The sequence below is a fragment of the Pleurodeles waltl genome, chromosome 3_1 (genome assembly GCF_031143425.1).
Source record: "Pleurodeles waltl isolate 20211129_DDA chromosome 3_1, aPleWal1.hap1.20221129, whole genome shotgun sequence".
NCBI lineage: Eukaryota > Metazoa > Chordata > Amphibia > Caudata > Salamandridae > Pleurodeles > Pleurodeles waltl.
Genome location: NC_090440.1, coordinates 228,875,885 through 228,889,707, shown reverse-complemented (window position 1 = coordinate 228,889,707; position 13,823 = coordinate 228,875,885). Strand labels below are relative to the sequence as shown.

The window sequence follows — 13,823 nt, the reverse complement described above, 5'->3', positions numbered from 1 at the left end:
CTTGAGTAGCCCTGCTCTCCCTAAGTAGGACTGGAGGGGGGGAATTTCCCTCCAAGTCACTATCTTCATCCTCTGAGTTGCCACCCTCAGAGGGGTTGGCCTTTTCAAACTCTGCCAAAAGCTCCTGGAGCTGTACTTTGGTAGGTTTGGGGCCCATTGCTATTTTCTTTAGTTTACAGAGTGACCTTAGCTCTCTCATCTGTAGATGGAGGTAAGGTGTGGTGTCGAGTTCCACCACAGCCACATCTGTGCTAGACATTTTGCTTCTAAAAGTTGGAATACTTTTTAAGAATCTAAAACTGGTTCTAGAATCTAATTCAAACTTTTACAAACTTTTAAACTCTAAAAGAAATGCTAAACAGGATCTAACACAAGGCCCTAGCAGGTCTTTTAAGAATTTAGAAAACTTTTCAAATTGCAAAAATCAATTTCTAATGACAATTTTGGAATTTGTCGTGTGATCAGGTATTGGCTGAGTAGTCCAGCAAATGCAAGGTCTTGTACCCCACCGCTGATCCACCAATGTAGGAAGTTGGCTCTGTATGTGCTATTTCAAAGTAAGGAATAGCATGCACAGAGTCCAAGGGTTCCCCTTAGAGGTAAAATAGTGGTAAAAATAGATAATACTAATGCTCTATTTTGTGGTAGTGTGGTCGAGCAGTAGGCTTATCCAAGGAGTAGTGTTAAGCATTTGTTGTACATACACATAGACAATAAATGAGGTACACACACTCAGAGACAAATCCAGCCAATAGGTTTTGTTATAGAAAAATATCTTTTCTTAGTTTATTTTAAGAACCACAGGTTCAAATTTAACATGTAATATCTTGTTTGAAAGGTATTGCAGGTAAGTACATTAGGAACTTTGAATCATTTCAATTGCATGTATACGTTTCAAGTTATTCACAAATAGCTATTTTAAAAGTGGACACTTAGTGCAATTTTCACAGTTCCTGGGGGAGGTAAGTTTTTGTTAGTTTTACCAGGTAAGTAAGACACTTACAGGGTTCAGTTCTTGGTCCAAGGTAGCCCACCGTTGGGGGTTCAGAGCAACCCCAAAGTCACCACACCAGCAGCTCAGGGCCGGTCAGGTGCAGAGTTCAAAGTGGTGCCCAAAACGCATAGGCTAGAATGGAGAGAAGGGTGTGCCCCGGTTCCGGTCTGCTTGCAGGTAAGTACCCGCGTCTTCGGAGGGCAGACCAGGGGGGTTTTGTAGGGCACCGGGGGGGACACCAGCCCACACAGAAATTTCACCCTCAGCAGCGCGGGGGCGGCTGGGTGCAGTGTAGAAACAAGCGTTGGGTTTTCAATGTTAGTCTATGAGAGATCAAGGGATCTCTTCAGCGCTGCAGGCAGGCAAGGGGGGGCTTCCTCGGGGAAACCTCCACTTGGGCAAGGGAGGGGGACTCCTGGGGGTCACTTCTCCAGTGAAAGTCCGGTCCTTCAGGTCCTGGGGGCTGCGGGTGCAGGGTCTTTTCCAGGCGTCGGGACTTAGGTTTCAGAGTCGCGGTCAGGGGAAGCCTCGGGATTCCCTCTGCAGGCGGCGCTGTGGGGGCTCAGGGGGGGACAGGTTTTGGTACTCACAGTCGTAGAGTAGTCCGGGGGTCCTCCCTGAGGTGTTGGTTCTCCACCAGCCGAGTCGGGGTCGCCGGGTGCAGTGTTGCAAGTCTCACGCTTCTTGCGGGGAGTTGCAGGGTTCTTTAAAGCTGCTTCTTGAAACAAAGTTGCAGTCTTTTTGGAGCAGGTCCGCTGTCCTCGGGAGTTTCTTGTCGTCGTCGAAGCAGGGCAGTCCTCAGAGGATTCAGAGGTCACTGGTCCCTTTGGAAGGCGTCGCTGGAGCAGAGTTCTTTGGAAGGCAGGAGACAGGCCGGTGAGTTTCTGGAGCCAAGGCAGTTGTTGTCTTCTGGTCTTCCTCTGCAGGGGTTTTCAGCTAGGCAGTCCTTCTTGTTGTTGTTGCAGGAATCTCATTTTTCTAGGGTTCAGGGTAGCCCTTAAATACTAAATTTAAGGGCGTGTTTAGGTCTGGGGGGTTAGTAGCCAATGGCTACTAGCCCTGAGGGTGGGTACACCCTCTTTGTGCCTCCTCCCAAGGGGAGGGGGTCACAATCCTAACCCTATTGGGGGAATCCTCCATCTGCAAGATGGAGGATTTCTAAAAGTTAGTCACCTCAGCTCAGGACACCTTAGGGGCTGTCCTGACTGGCCAGTGACTCCTCCTTGTTGCTTTCTTTGTTCCCTCCAGCCTTGCCGCCAAAAGTGGGGGCCGTGGCCGGAGGGGGCGGGCAACTCCACTAAGCTGGAGTGCCTTGCTGGGCTGTGACAAAGGGGTGAGCCTTTGAGGCTCACCGCCAGGTGTTACAGCTCCTGCCTGGGGGAGGTGTTAGCATCTCCACCCAGTGCAGGCTTTGTTACTGGCCTCAGAGTGACAAAGGCACTCTCCCCATGGGGCCAGCAACATGTCTCTAGTGTGGCAGGCTGCTGGAACTAGTCAGCCTACACAGACAGTCGGTTAAGTTTCAGGGGGCACCTCTAAGGTGCCCTCTGGGGTGTATTTTGCAATAAAATGTACACTGGCATCAGTGTGCATTTATTGTGCTGAGAAGTTTGATACCAAACTTCCCAGTTTTCAGTGTAGCCATTATGGTGCTGTGGAGTTCGTGTTTGACAAACTCCCAGACCATATACTCTTATGGCTACCCTGCACTTACAATGTCTAAGGTTTTGTTTAGACACTGTAGGGGTACCATGCTCATGCACTGGTACCCTCACCTATGGTATAGTGCACCCTGCCTTAGGGCTGTAAGGCCTGCTAGAGGGGTGACTGACCTATACTTGCATAGGCAGTGAGAGGCTGGCATGGCACCCTGAGGGGAGTGCCATGTCGACTTACTCGTTTTGTTCTCACTAGCACACACAAGCTGGCAAGCAGTGTGTCTGTGCTGAGTGAGAGGTCTCCAGGGTGGCATAAGACATGCTGCAGCCCTTAGAGACCTTCCTTGGCATCAGGGCCCTTGGTACTAGAAGTACCAGTTACAAGGGACTTATCTGGATGCCAGGGTCTGCCAATTGTGGATACAAAAGTACAGGTTAGGGAAAGAACACTGGTGCTGGGGCCTGGTTAGCAGGCCTCAGCACACTTTCAATTGTAAACATAGCATCAGCAAAGGCAAAAAGTCAGGGGGCAACCATGCCAAGGAGGCATTTCCTTACACTATCTTAGTGTCAAAATATCACACGACTGCTGGGTGTTGAACATTGTGCACAATTGCTGCATGTAATTCTAAACACCTAAAAGGTTGATCAGATTAATAAGGAGGGAGTAAAAGCACATTGTTCTAAAAAAAAAAAATATATATGTATATGTTCGATGGCATGTGTAGCTGCAGATACACATGCTGTGCATTTTCCTGCCATCTAGTGTTGGGCTTGGAGTGTTACAAGTTGTTTTTCTTCGAAGAAGTCTTTTCGAGTCACGAGACCGAGGGACTCCTCCCTTTCGGCTCCATTGCGCATGGGCGTCGACTCCATCTTAGATTGTTTTTTTTCCGCCATCGGGTTCGGACGTGTTCCTCTTCGCTCCGTGTTTCGGTTCAGAAAAGATAGTTATTAATCAGAAAATTTGACGGTATTGTTTGCGCTTGGTACCGGGTTAGTGCTAGCACATCGACACTGAAGAAAAGAAGAGCTCCGGCAGCCCCTCGGGGCTTCCACTCCTCGGCAGGGCCTGGTCGGCCTGACCGCGTGCATCCTCAAAGCTCATGGAACGGACCCCATTCCACTTCTGCCCCAAATGCCACGCTAAGTATCCTTATACAGACCAACACTTGGTCTGTAATCTGTCTTTGTCCCCCGAACACAAAGAGGATACGTGCGAGGCCTGTCGGGCATTTCGATCCACGAAGACACTGTGGGATCGTAGAGCTCAAAGACTTCAGATGGCGTTGACACCAGCCGGAAATCCCGACGTCGAAGAAGAGGAGACATTCTCCGTTCCAGATTCGGACTCGGATGAGCCCGACCGTGAGCAGCCGACGAGGCAACAAACCGTGAGTAGACCAGCCCCGGTAAAAACTCACTCGAAAATCATGAGGGCCCAGGGGACGCCACCGCCAACAGGCCATGGATTTACCTGAAAACACGGTGACCAAACATCGGCACCGAAAAAGGCCTCCCAGCAGCCGAAGACATCAGACTCCGGTCGAGATACAGGCTCCGAACAGGCTCGGCACCGAGATACCGGCTCCGACCAGACTCTGCACCGAGAGATCGGCACCCTGAAATCCAAAAAGGTTTCTTCGGAGCCGACAAAGACTGCCGAAAAGGTTTCGTGCCGAAACACGCAGCCTCGAAGCCAAAACACAGTTCCTATACAGAAGAACAGGGTCTTTCCTCACAGTTACAAGGCCACAGGTTTGAACAAGAGCTGGGCATGGGAGAGCCAGACCATACCCAGAGAAGGGTCCATATACAAAAAGACACGGGGAAAATAAGAACTATTCCTCCAATCAAGATTAAGCGAAAGCTCGCATTCCATGAGGCGGAAATGCAGCCAAAAGCTAAGGTGGCTAAAGGAAAAAACACCACCACAGTGTTCTCCACAGCCATCGCCACCACACTCCCCACATCTGTCCCCAGTAGCAACACCCCCCATGATGCAGTCACCAACGCACACAGGAATGAGCCAGGATGACCCAGATGCATGGGATCTGTACGACGCACCCGTCTCAGATAATAGTCCGGATTGCTACCCGGCAAGGCCATCACCACCAGAGGACAGTACTGCTTACATGCAGGTTGTTTCCAGGGCAGCTACTTTTCATAACGTAGCACTGCATGCAGAGCCCATAGAAGATGACTTCTTGGTCAATACCCTGTCATCTACGCACAGCCAATATCAAAGTTTGCCAATGTTACCAGGCATGTTAAAACACGCCAAACGGGTGTTTCAAGACCCAGTCAAAAACAGAGCTATCACACCTAGGATGGAGAAGAAATATAAACCTCCCCCTACGGACCCTGTGTACATTGCACAACAGTTAACTCCTGATTCGGTGGTAGTAGGAGCAGCCCGGAAAAGGGCCAACTCACAAACTTCTGGAGACGCACCACCACCCGACAAAGAAAGTCGGAAATTCGATGCAGCAGGCAAGAGTGGCAGCACAAGCAGCCAATCAATGGCGAATTGCCAATTCGCAAGCTCTACTGGCAAGATACGACAGGGCACATTGGGATGAAATGCAACATTTCATTCAACACCTTCCCAAAGAGTTCCAGAAATGTGCTCAACAGGTTGTCGAGGAGGGCCAAACTATCTCCAACAGCCAAATAAGGTCGGCTATGGACTCAGCAGACACGGCGGCCAGAACAGTAAACACGGCGGTAACCATTCGGAGACCCGCGTGGCTTCGTACCTCCGGATTTAAGCCAGAAATCCAGCAAGCTGTGCTGAATATGCCTTTCAACGGACAACAATTGTTTGGGCCGGAGGTGGACACAGCAATAGAAAAACTAAAGAAAGAAACTGACACGGCCAAAGCCATGGGCGCGCTCTACTCCCCACAGAGCAGAGGCACTTTCAGGTACCCGCACTTTAGAGGGGGGTTTCGGGCCCAGACCACAGAGCCTTCCACTTCACAAGCCAGACCCACATACCAGGGACAATATCAAAGAGGAGGTTTTCGGGGGCAATATAGGGGTGTGGAGTGGACAGTTCCCTAAAACAAGAGGGAAATTCCAAAGCCCAAAACCCCCACAAACTAAACAGTGACTCCAACGTCACAAATCCCCACCACACAACACCAGTGGGAGGGGAGACTCAGACTGTTACCAAAATTGGGAACACATAACTACGGACGCGTGGGTCCTAGCCATTATCCAACATGGTTATTGCATAGAATTCCTACATTTGCTACCAAATGTGCCTCCACGAGCACACATGTCCAAACAACACTTAGATCTGTTACAACTAGAAGTCAAAGCATTGTTACAAAAAGAAGCAATAGAGCTAGTACCCAACCATCAAAAAGGAACAGGTGTTTACTTCTTGTATTTCCTAATTCCAAAAAAGGACAAAACACTGAGACCCATATTAGACCTCAGAACACTAAATCTTTACATCAAACCAGATCATTTTCACATGGTGACACTTCAAGACGTGATTCCCTTGCTCAAACAACAGGACTACATGACAACATTAGATCTCAAGGATGCTTACTTCCACATACCCATACATCCTTCCCACAGGAAATACTTGAGGTTTGTAATCCAAGGCGTGCATTACCAATTCAAAGTGTTACCGTTCTGGATAACAACAGCACCAAGGGTATTCACAAAATGCCTTGCAGTATTAGCTGCTCATATCAGGAGACGGCACATGCACGTATTTCCGTACTTAGACGATTGGTTAATAAAAACCAGCACTCAACAACAGTGTCTTCTACACACCAAATACGTCATAGAAACCCTTCACAAACTAGGGTTCTCCATAAACTACCAAAAATCACATCTACAACCGTGTCAAATACAACAATACTTAGGAGCAACAATCAACACACAGAGGGATTGCCACTCCAAGTCCACAAAGGGTACAAGCCTTCCAAAATATAATCCTAAACATGCACCCAAACCAACACTATCAAGTGAGGTTGGTAATGAAACTTCTAGGCATGATGTCTTCATGCATAGCCATTGTCCTAAACGCAACACTACACATGCGGCCCTTACAACAGTGCCTAGCAACACAATGGACACAAGCACAGGGTCAACTTCAAGATCTAGTGTTGATAGACCGCCAAACACACTCCTCGCTTCAATGGTGGAATCCTATAAATTTAAACCAAGGGCGGCCATTCCAAGACCCTGTGCCTCAATACGTAATTACAACAGATGCTTCCATGATAGTGTGGGGAGCACACCTCAACCAGCACAGTATACAGGGACAATGGGACGTTCAACAAAAGCAACTGCATATCAATCATTTAGAACTGTTAGCAGTGTTTCTAGCATTGAAAGCATTTCAACCGCTAATAGCCCACAAACACATTCTTGTCAAAACAGACAACATGACAACAATGTATTAGCTAAACAAACAAGGAGGGACACACATCACAACTGTGTCTCTTAGCACAAAAGATTTGGCATTGGGCGATTCACAATCACATTTGCCTAATAGCACAGTACATCCCAGGGTTTCAAAACCAGTTGGCCGACAATCTCAGTCGAGATCAGCAACAAACACACAAATGGGAAATTCATCCCCAGATACTTCAAACTTACTTTCTACGCTGGGGAACACCAGAAATAGACCTATTCGCAACAAAACGCAAAATGCCAAAAGTTTGCGTCCAGGTACCCACACCCTCAGTCCAAGGGAAATGCGTTATGGATGAGTTGGTCTGGGATATTTGCTTATGCTTTTCCCCCCTCTCCCACTCCTTCCTTATCTGGTGAACAAATTGAGTCAAAACAAACTCAAACTAATACTAATAGCACCAACCTGGGCTCGCCAACCATGGTATACAACACTACTAGACCTGTCAGTAGTACCTCATATCAAACTACCAAACAGACCAGATCTGTTAACTCAACACAAACAACAGATCAGACACCCGAACCCAGCATCGCTCAATCTAGCAATCTGGCTCCTGAAGTCTTAGAATTTGGACATTTAGACCTTACACAAGAATGTATGGAGGTCATTAAACAAGCTAGAAAACCTACTACAAGACATTGTTACGCAAACAAATGGAAAAGATTTGTTTATTACTGCCATAATAATCAAATTCAACCACTACATGCTTCCACCGAAAACATTGCAAGCTACTTATTACACTTACAAAAATCTAAACTAGCTTTTTCTTCCATTAAAATACATCTCACAGCAATATCTGCCTATCTACAGATTACACATTCAACATCACTCTTTAGAATCCCAGTCATCAAAGCATTTATGGAGGGTTTAAAAAGAATCATACCCCCGAGAACACAACCAGTTCCCTCGTGGAACCTCAATATTGTATTAACACGACTCATGGGTCCACCATTTGAACCCATGCACTCTTGTGAGATGCAATACTTAACCTGGAAAGTAGCCTTCCTCATAGCTATCACATCTCTTAGAAGAGTAAGTGAAATACAAATTTATCCACAAATGCCAAAAGTGATATCACCGTTCCACCTAAACCAAACAGTGGAACTCCCAGTCTTTTTTCCAAAACCAGACTCAGTAGCCGAAAGAGCCTTACATACATTAGACATCAAAAGAGCACTAATGTATTACATTGATAGAACAAAACAATTTCGCAAAACAAAACAATTGTTTGTAGCCTTCCAAAAACTTCATGCAGGAAATCCAATATCCAAACAAGGCATTGCCATGTGGATAGTGAAATGTATTCAAACCTGCTATGTTAAAGCAAAGAGAGATCTGCCTATTACGCCAAAGGCGCACTCCACTAGAAAGAAAGGTGCCACAATGGCCTTTCTAGGAAATATACCTATGACCGAAATCTGTAAGGCAGCCACATGGTCTACGCCTCATACATTCACTAAACATTACTGTGTGGATGTGTTAACACAACAAGCCACAGTAGGACAGGCAGTATTACGAACATTATTTCAAACAACTTCAACTCCTACAGGCTAAGCCACCGCTTTTGGGGAGATAACTGCTTACTAGTCTATGCACAGCATGTGTATCTGCAGCTACAGATGCCATCGAACGGAAAATGTCACTTACCCAGTGTACATCTGTTCGTGGCATGAGACGCTGCAGATTCACATGCACCCTCCCGCCTCCCCGGGAGCCTGTAGCCGTTATAAGTTGATGAAAATTGTACATTATAGGTTGATGAAACTTGTAAATTTGTAAATATATATCACTTTTATACACATTATGTACATACATACTTACTCCATTGCATGGGCACCTTTACTATATACACAACTCCTACCTCACCCTCTGCGGGAAAACAATCTAAGATGGAGTCGACGCCCATGCGCATTGGAGCAGAAAGGGAGGAGTCCCTCGGTCTCGTGACTCGAAAAGACTTCTTCGAAGAAAAACAACTTGTAACACTCCGAGCCCAACACTGAATCTGCAGCGTCTCATGCCACAAACAGATGTACACTGGGTAAGTGACATTTTCCATATATTTCTAGTTTGAAAGGCAAGACCATACAGGAATTTGTCATTTCCCGTTTTATAAATATAAACATATGGCTAAGAAAAGTTGAGTTCATTGTGTTTCCTTGTCACCCACAACTGCGATGGGTGTGAGTGTATCTTATTTATTTTTGATGTACATACTTCCACATTCCAATCGCACAAGTACTTAGTTACTCGTTTTGTGATCGCAAAGGATCAATTCCAGTACATGTTTATTTCTTTTGTCCTGAAGTCGGCTCCATGTGCCTTTTCCAAACACGCAGCAGAGGAGTTGCTGTATTTGAAAGGGAAGTCTTTATTTTTCTCTACCTGGCTTATGAGCTAATAGAAAAGCTTTTATATCTGAGTGAGCTCCAAGATTCTAGATGACCGTCTCCAGTCTTCATCAGATGGGATTGTACATCAGTGAATCCAAGTCTGAGTGCTCCATTGAAGTCCATTCATTATCTGGGGTGCCAATACGCGTTATGAGCACTAAATACTATTTTTGGAGCCTTCCTTATAAATAGAGCCTCTTATACTCTTTAGGAGCACTTGTTAGTGTCATCTGAGCAATCTGAAAGCAGCTGCTTTAATTTCTAAGCTCCCTTCAGAATTGTGAGCAGAGGTGTCAGTATGGTGCCACGGAAACTTACAGAAGCGTGTATTCCTATAAGAGGGCTTAGTTCTAGTGTATCAAAGTTTTTTGCTATGCTTTTTTCCATTTCATATTTGAAATAATACTCCTACAGTATTTTGAACACAATTCAGTGGTGCACATCCTATGCTGTATATTTGGGTAAGCAAAATATTCTGTTCCGCCTGCAGATTTCGTGGAATTTTGGTGACTGCGTGTAGGAACCATCTAGTGTTTTTACTGAGTAGTCTACAAAGTCAACCCAGGTCTGGCTCGAGGATTTTTGAGCCCCCCTGAATCTAATTCTATACTCCTCAGTGGAGAATCCAAAGCCCTCAATCAGGGTACCCTTCATGAGGTCATAAGATTCTGCATCTTTTCCAGAGAGTGTGAGGAGTCTATCCCTACACTTTCCAGTGAACATTTCCCAAAGGAGAGCACCCCAGTGAGATCTGTTTACTTTTCTGGTTACACAAGCCCTCTCAAAAGCTGTGAACCATTTGGTGATGTCATCACCATCTTCATATTTTGTTACAATCCCTTTGGGGATTTTTAGGATGTCAGGAGAATCTCTGACCCTATTTAAGTTGCTGCCACCATCGATGGGACCTAGGCCCATCTCTTTTCTTTCCCTTTCTATGGCTAGGAGCTGCTTTTCCAAAGCCAATCTTTTGACCATCCTGGCTAACAGGGGGTCATCTTCACTGAGAGCATCCTCAGTGATTTCAGAAATGTGGGACCCTCCTGTGAGGGACTCACCATTTCTGACTAACACAGTTGGAGACAGGACTTGAGGGGTCCTGTTCTCCCTATTTAGGACTGGAGGAGGGACATTGGCCTCCAAGTCACTAATTTCTTCCTCTGTGATGTCATCATCAGAGGGGTTGGCATTTTCAAACTCTGCCAACAGCTCCTGGAGCTGAATTTTGGTAGGTCTGGAGCCAATGGTTATTTTTTTGATATTACAGAGAGACCTTAGCTCCCTCATCTTAAGATGGAGGTAAGGTGTGGTGTCGAGTTCCACCACATTCATCTCTGTATCAGACATTATTTTGCTAAAAGTTGGAAGACTTTTTAAAGAATCTAACACTGTTTCTAGAATCTAATTTCAAACTTTTAACAAACTTTTAAACTCTAAAAGAAAATGCTAAACAGGGACTTAACACACAAGGCCCTAGCAGGACTTTTAAGAATTTAGAAAAATTTCAAATTGCAAAAATGAATTTCTAATGACAATTTTGGAATTTGTCGTGTGATCAGGTATTGGCTGAGTAGTCCAGCAAATGCAAAGTCTTGTATCCCACCGCTGCCACCAATGTAGGAAGTTGGCTCTGTATGTGCTATTTCAAAGTAAGGAATAGCATGCACAGAGTCCAAGGGTTCCCCTTAGAGGTAAAATAGTGGTAAAAAGAGATAATACTAATGCTCTATTTTGTGGTAGTGTGGTCGAGCAGTAGGCTTATCCAAGGAGTAGTGTTAAGCATTTGTTGTACATACACATAGACAATAAATGAGGTACACACACTCAGAGACAAATCCAGCCAATAGGTTTTGTATAGAAAAATATCTTTTCTTAGTTTATTTTAAGAACCACAGGTTCAAATTCTACATGTAATATCTCATTCGAAAGGTATTGCAGGTAAGTACTTTAGGAACTTCAAATCATCAAAATTGCATGTATACTTTTCAAGTTATTCACAAATAGCTGTTTTAAAAGTGGACACTTAGTGCAATTTTCACAGTTCCTAGGGGAGGTAAGTATTTGTTAGGTTAACCAGGTAAGTAAGACACTTACAGGGCTTAGTTCTTGGTCCAAGGTAGCCCACCGTTGGGGGTTCAGAGCAACCCCAAAGTCACCACACCAGCAGCTCAGGGCCGGTCAGGTGCAGAGTTCAAAGCGGTGCCCAAAACACATAGGCTAGAATGGAGAGAAGGGGGTGCCCCGGTTCCGGTCTGCTTGCAGGTAAGTACCCGCGTCTTCGGAGGGCAGACCAGGGGGGTTTTGTAGGGCACCGGAGGGGACACAAGCCCACACAGAAATTTCACCCTCAGCAGCGCGGGGGCGGCCGGGTGCAGTGTAGAACCAAGCGTCGGGTTTGTAATGGAAGTCAATGGGTGATCTAGGGATCTCTTCAGCGCTGCAGGCAGGCAAGGGGGGGGTTCCTCGGGGAAACCTCCACTTGGTCAAGGGAGAGGGACTCCTGGGGGTCACTCCTCCAGTGAAAGTCCGGTCCTTCAGGTCCTGGGGGCTGCAGGTGCAGGGTCTCTCCCAGGCGTCGGGACTTTAGGTTCAGAGAGTCGCGGTCAGGGGAAGCCTCGGGATTCCCTCTGCAGGCGGCGCTGTGGGGGCTCAGGGGGGACAGGTTTTGGTACTCACAGTATCAGAGTAGTCCTGGGGTCCCTCCTGAGGTGTTGGATCGCCACCAGCCGAGTCGGGGTCGCCGGGTGCAGTGTTGCAAGTCTCACGCTTCTTGCGGGGAGCTTGCAGGGTTCTTTAAAGCTGCTGGAAACAAAGTTGCAGCTTTTCTTGGAGCAGGTCCACTGTCCTCGGGAGTTTCTTGTCTTTTCGAAGCAGGGGCAGTCCTCAGAGGATGTCGAGGTCGCTGGTCCCTTTGGAAGGCGTCGCTGGAGCAGGATCTTTGGAAGGCCGGAGACAGGCCGGTGAGTTTCTGGGGCCAAGGCAGTTGTCGTCTTCTGGTCTTCCGCTGCAGGGGTTTTTCAGCTGGGCAGTCCTTCTTCTTGTAGTTGCAGGAATCTAATTTTCTAGGGTTCAGGGTAGCCCTTAAATACTAAATTTAAGGGCGTGTTTTTAGGTCTGGGGGGTTAGTAGCCAATGGCTACTAGCCCTGAGGGTGGGTACACCCTCTTTGTGCCTCCTCCCAAGGGGAGGGGGTCACAATCCTAACCCTATTGGGGGAATCCTCCATCTGCAAGATGGAGGATTTCTAAAAGTTAGAGTCACTTCAGCTCAGGACACCTTAGGGGCTGTCCTGACTGGCCAGTGACTCCTCCTTGTTTTTCTCATTATTTTCTCCGGCCTTGCCGCCAAAAGTGGGGCCTGGCCGGAGGGGGCGGGCAACTCCACTAGCTGGAGTGTCCTGCTGGGTTGGCACAAAGGAGGTGAGCCTTTGAGGCTCACCGCCAGGTGTGACAATTCCTGCCTGGGAGAGGTGTTAGCATCTCCACCCAGTGCAGGCTTTGTTACTGGCCTCAGAGTGACAAAGGCACTCTCCCCATGGGGCCAGCAACATGTCTCGGTTTGTGGCAGGCTGCTAAAACTAGTCAGCCTACACAGATAGTCGGTTAAGTTTCAGGGGGCACCTCTAAGGTGCCCTCTGTGGTGTATTTTACAATAAAATGTACACTGGCATCAGTGTGCATTTATTGTGCTGAGAAGTTTGATACCAAACTTCCCAGTTTTCAGTGTAGCCATTATGGTGCTGTGGAGTTCGTGTAAAACAGACTCCCAGACCATATACTCTTATGGCTACCCTGCACTTACAATGTCTAAGGTTTTGCTTAGACACTGTAGGGGCACAGTGCTCATGCACTGGTACCCTCACCTATGGTATAGTGCACCCTGCCTTAGGGCTGTAAGGCCTGCTAGAGGGGTGTCTTACCTATACTGCATAGGCAGTGAGAGGCTGGCATGGCACCCTGAGGGGAGTGCCATGTCGACATACTCATTTTGTTCTCACCAGCACACACAGGCTTGTAAGCAGTGTGTCTGTGCTGAGTGAGGGGTCTCTAGGGTGGCATAATACATGCTACAGCCCTTAGAGACCTTCCCTGGCATCAGGGCCCTTGGTACCAGAGGTACCAGTTACAAGGGACTTATCTGGATGCCAGGGTGTGCCAATTGTGGAAACAATGGTACATTTTAGGTGAAAGAACACTGGTGCTGGGGCCTGGTTAGCAGGGTCCCAGCACACTTCTCAGTCAAGTCAGCATCAGTATCAGGCAAAAAGTGGGGGGTAACTGCAACAGGGAGCCATTTCTTTACACTGCGTTACTCTTGTAACGCGGAGTTCTGACAGTTTT

General features: G+C 47.0%; 1 protein-coding gene across 4 annotated transcripts in view; it reads left to right on the top strand.

Moving 5' to 3' along the window:
* The window catches only part of ARIH1 (ariadne RBR E3 ubiquitin protein ligase 1), a 475,775-nt gene that overhangs the window by 294,533 nt on the left and 167,419 nt on the right, over positions 1–13,823 (top strand). The gene's annotated exons all lie outside the window — the stretch shown is intronic.